This window comes from Pempheris klunzingeri, chromosome 9, assembly GCF_042242105.1.
Source record: "Pempheris klunzingeri isolate RE-2024b chromosome 9, fPemKlu1.hap1, whole genome shotgun sequence".
Classification (NCBI taxonomy): Eukaryota; Metazoa; Chordata; class Actinopteri; order Acropomatiformes; family Pempheridae; genus Pempheris; species Pempheris klunzingeri.
In genome coordinates, this window is record NC_092020.1 from 9,912,946 (window position 1) to 9,918,643 (window position 5,698).

Sequence of the window (5,698 nt, forward strand, 5' to 3'; positions counted from 1 at the left end):
AAATTGGCAAATTGTGTTAAATTTGTAGAAAGCATGTGTAATATTAGTTGTGTTGAGCTATTTCAGTTGTTCTTGTTTGAGCTGTGACTGACTCTGGTGACCCTCATCACCTGATCAGTGAGAGGTCACGCGTGGTTAGAATCCTTTATCTTTAAACAGAGCAGCACATTAATGAGTGAATATAATTACTTCCATTGAATATTGAGTGAAGCAATACCTTTTCATCTTTAGGAATGTGATGCCATTACTTTTCCTCCTTGTTACTATACTGCACCACACTTCAGTAGTAAACTTCTTGGAGGTAGTATGCATGACTGAGAAGCACACTGCAGTATTAATATTGTAGGCAGTGCATGACAACACTGTTGAAGGAGTCTGTGATGTCACTGCCTCTGCAAATGCAACGAATGGCTCATGAGGTGGTTATATTCATATCCATAATCATTTCTTCATAGGCCCCAGTGGAGGTATTACTCAACAGATGATCATCATTATGTTATCAATCCACCAAATTAGAATCAAGGCTGTGGCTCGTCTCTAGTTTATTACGTGTGCGTGTGTGTGTGTGCGTGCATGTGTGTGTGTGTGTGTGTGTGTGTGTGTGTGCCCTGTATGTCTCTGTTACTCACTGACTGAGAGCCCTTATGGGTCAGCATGTTCGGCTGCACTCATTTCCCATTGCACAATATGGTACAATTAGCAAATAAGCACGGAATCTGACCGCACCTGAACACACGCATACAATATGTTGCACCCATGATAACCTGGGAGCACAACCTCTCCCCCTCTCACTGTGTGTGTGTTGTGGGTCTAACAGATGGTCAGATCAGTGTTGCATATGTTCTGCCCTCGCTCTTCCAGTAGGGACAATTAAAGCACATGACTCTATTTACAGCTTTACTTCATCCACAGTTGCACTGCTTACCTGGGGGCACCCCATTTCCACTTTAGCATATGCAGCAAGCACCATGTTTCAATCACACCAATGCTAATCTCTTCCACAGGGTATTTTTGCAAGACATCTGCATATTAAAGCCATAATGTGCAGAAATTGGGGGGGGTTATTGTATTTGTTAGTCTGTATGGCCGAGGCAGAGCTCCACTAGCCACAAAACAAACACCAAAAATAACCAAACCTTGAAAACAAGTCAACTCAATGCAGTAATAATTACAATGGACACAGTACGATAGCACTGTGGTGCAGTGGTCAGCAATGTTGCCTCACAGCAAAAAGGTTCCAGGTTTGAATCCACTGGCTGGCAGGTTTGTAGTCTGAACCTTGAACCTTACTGTGTGGAGCTCTCTCCAGGTGCTCCGGCTTCCTCCCACGGTCCAAACTCATGCAGTTTATTTTAATAGGTGACTCTGAAGTGCTAATGTGAGCGTGAACGGTTGTCTGTCTCTTTGTGTTGGCCCTGGGTATTCCCCGCCTCTTGCCCAAAGTCAGCTGGGATTGGCTCCAGAAACCCCATGACCCTTAAGGATGAGTGGTACAGATAATGGTTGGATACACATTTGTTGAGCACTTTTCCATATAGTTCCATACTTTTATGTACTGTATAAGGGATTGAGTTGGGTCTAGATTTTCTTTACAGATGACAGCAAATAGCAGATTGTTGTGCGGCTGCAGAGTGAGTGCAGGTTCACAAACTCCATGTTGTTCCATGTTCTGGAGATCATTTTAAAAAGATCTTGTGTGAACTTCCTTTAAAATGTTCTCACCAACATGTTTTCTTTGTTCGTGGCAAATGTATGAATGAATACGTGAATACGCATCCATGCACATAAGCTATACATACAAATATTTATGAAATATTTGTGAACTTGCCTTCTTTGCCACACCAGTCCTTTGAATGAATCTTCTTAAAGAACTGATTCTAGTGATTGTGGACAGTGAGAACAGCCTTTGTAGGTGGGGTGATTGGTGCTCTTTACTGACATAGATTAAGTGTAATTCTTGATCAAATATAGGACCAGAATACACTGAAGACCAAAAAAAAAAAAAAAACGGAATCAAAGTTTTGCCTTTTTTTGAAGCCGTTCCAGATTTTCACACTGTGATACAGATAGTTGAAAGCAGCGGGTGACAGATGAAACAGAAACATCACTGCATATTCAACATGCCTCTGATCTCTATTTGTGTGGTGTTGATTAACTTATGTATGTTCCCTCTGTGAGTGTATAAATGAGTATGTGTGTGTGTGTGTGTGTGTGTCCTTTGGATTTTCACTTGTATATGAATCATTTATCTCAATATCACATTTGTGATAAGCTCGCCTTATTTTTCTCACCATCACCAGAAGAAAACCTCTAAAGTGACTTTGGTATCCTGTTTCTCAGACCTCAGTTCTAGATTTTTTTTTTCACACAAGCTGACAAATATGAATGTGACAAATTACTATTATTGTACACAAAGTAGGCCTAACATTACCCCCAAGACGTTTGCCTCACTACTGAAGCAAACTCATCACTGCGTTTTTTTGTTTTACTCAACACCCTAGATGTTCCACTCTAATGACATCGCTGCTGCATGGAGCAAATACATCCTCTCCTACGGGTGCTCATCTGTTTTGAATTATCCTGTGGCCTTTCCTCAAGTGTGATGATCCTGATTGCCTTATTCTTTGCCATTTGCCATGCAGCAAACTTCCTCATTTTGTGCTGGTTTGTGACAAGTTCATACTCATAATCTTATAATCTATGATCTGCTCTGTGAACTGATAATAATTCATATATCCACACAGATTTTACCCGTTGTATCGGATCAACATTTCTCAATAGTACAGTGCAGAAAGCACCTCCATCCATGAAGGTTTGACCACATTCACTATACAAGATTTCTTAGAGTGGAAGATCAGTATCAGTCTCATGCGTGTGTGTTCGACCTGATCTCATGGGATGGTGTAGAAACTTTTAAGGAGAGTTTACGTGCCATGTCAACACATTTCAAGCTTTTAGTTTATTCAATGCTTTGGCTCATCTGCACATTCTCAAATGTTTCTCACTTTGGTGACACTTTCAAGGTAAAGTTTGTATATGAACAAGATCTGGTTGCTGATGAACATTTCAGGTGACTGCTGCAATAAATGTAGGCATCAAAATCCACATTATGTTTGGAAAAAGATGATGGTTTGGGTTCAGTTAAGTAGCGAAGTTACGTACGTACATCTTGTAAGTTACGTTGATTCAAATAACTTAACACTGACTTTTGGTTTCACTTGGGAAATGAACCCCAGTCTCCCGTGTGAAAATCTGGTTTTTGGCCCCTCCACCCACCATGACCTCCTCCCTTTGCTTTTTGCTTTTATGTTCACATTTTGAGGTTGAGGGGAGTTCTTCCTGCCACTGTGTCCTAATCTAATATCTGATGCTGCTCATGTGGGAGTCTTGAATCCTTAATGTTGTATTCCTGAATCGTTGGGTCTCTCTCTAATTAAAGAGTGTGGTCTAGACCTGCTCTTCATGTAAAGAGTCTTGAGATAACACTGTTGTCAGCTGGCGCTATATAAACAAAGATTGACTGATTGATTGTCATTTTCTTAATGATATCTAGGTATAAAATGAATGGCCTTCTCTGCACAATATAAGCCAGTGAAGAGGAAAAGGTGAGAACTGATAAGTGTATTTGCCAAAATGTTGAACTATTTTATAAAAGGATTTTGCAGATGAGGTTAAAATACCTAAAATTGGCACATTAACGCATCTCATCAAAAGAAAGAAATGGCGTTTTACTTGAATGAATTATGGTATATTTTCACTTGTATTAACTGTTACATTTTCATTTATAGCTTATTTTACTGTCTGTAATTCAATTAAACTGAAAAGCATTATGACTTATGTTGCTTCATGGAAACTGTATTCAATCATTCGAATCACAATAGAGTGTATTTTGGCTAAGTAAGAGTACCTATAGCAATAATAGACTATGTTTCCATACTGTGTGAGTTCATATGTTAATATAAGTTAGTTAATATGTCTGTACTGAGAGTATGTTTGGACATGAAACTTGTTTAAAAAATGTGATTTTTTCCCCCCTCCACGCTCCCTGGAGCTCTGAATCCAGTAGTAAACTTTCCCTCCCTCCATGTTAGTCGCTAAAAGGTGTGCTGTTGGTTTGTTGTGTCCCTCAGGTAATGGGTAGGCGGCAGCCTGGGTGGGTGGGATGCTATTTGGGGCACTTTGGGACGATTCCTGCTCTGTCCTAGTTTCTAAATCGCTCTGCAAAACATGTTGATTGAGAAAACTTTTAATTTTTTTTGCCATGTATTTTTTTTTCTCTCCTGCGTCCTCACCCTCCCTAAACTCCCCTCTTTTCTTCTTCATCACTCAATCCCTTGCTTTCTCCCTCCTTTACCACCATTGATAAATACTGTCACTTTCAAGTGGGGTAAAATGGCATGCCATTCCAGGATTTGACAGATTCTAGTCGTCACCGCCACTGTGATCCCAGCCTGGGCTTTTTTGAAGTCACTCAGAGATAAACACATTTTTGGCTGCAGGAGGGAGAGAAAGAGTGGGAGAGGGGGTAAAATTAGAGAGCAAGAGGAAATAAAGAGAGCATAGGAGGGAGAAAAGGACAGGAGGAAGGAATGATAGCGGGAATGTGAGTTGACTTGTAAAGTTTGTGTGGAGGTTTCCTCTGATCTGCTGATCGGAGGGACAGACGCTTCCTGTCAGCTGTCCCACACAGCTGGACTGTGAAGGGAAGCAAGTAACCCTCGTCTGTCAGGTCATTCGTCTGTGTATGTGTAAGTATTGGGGAAGGAGGCAGCTGCTGTTAACACATTGAAAGAAGAGTTTATAGTTGTTTACGTGATGCCCCTTAAACACAGTTTTCATCCAGCAGAATTTCAAATTAAAGCTGTCAGTTAGCTGACAGCTGACATCGGTCCAAAATGTAGTCACAAAACAAAGAAACACAAAAGACAAGTTTCCCTTTGAGTTGTATGTATTGTTATCTGTGAGGAAGCTAGCATCCCTAAAGCAGCCAGAACTGAGACCCAGAGGCAGATTCAGCCTGTTTGGCTTGAGGTGTTGTAAAATGTAAAATGTCCCAGCAGACACAAACATGATCCCTTAGCACAGCTATGGAATCAGCTACAAACCCTCCCTGATGGAATCAGATCAAACTTCATATTTGTTTGTGTTATTGTGTGTTACACAAATACTGTGTTGGCTTTGACTAACCCTGTAAAACACCAAAGCCACCCAATAACACAGAGAAATTGACTGATCAAGGCAGCGTTTGAACAGCAACTACTGTTCTGAGAGGTAAAATTACTGCTTTATTCAATGGAGTCTGGTGGCTTTGAAGAGAGCAGTGGCTGTTTTTTTTAGTTAAGCAAAAAGGATACTTTAGGTCTGTCTCTGTAGGGATCCTGTCTGTAATGTTGTCAGACAATCGGAGCCAGTCGGGGACAAAAACAAGCACTTTTAATGGGCATACTGGGAATGGGATGAGTGGTAGCCAGGAATAGAGGGAGAGTAGGCAGAATCCACAAGTTTAATAACAAAAAAAAAACCTGACAATCAAAATGTAGGCAGGAATGTGCAGGTAAAACAGATGTCAAAATCACAGAAGCTAACCGGTGAAGACAGTTAGGAGGGCGCGGAGACACGAAGGCACAAAGTGACAGAAATATGCAGGGAATGCTACAAAATAAAACCTAGAAACAATGAACGGACAAGACCACAAAAT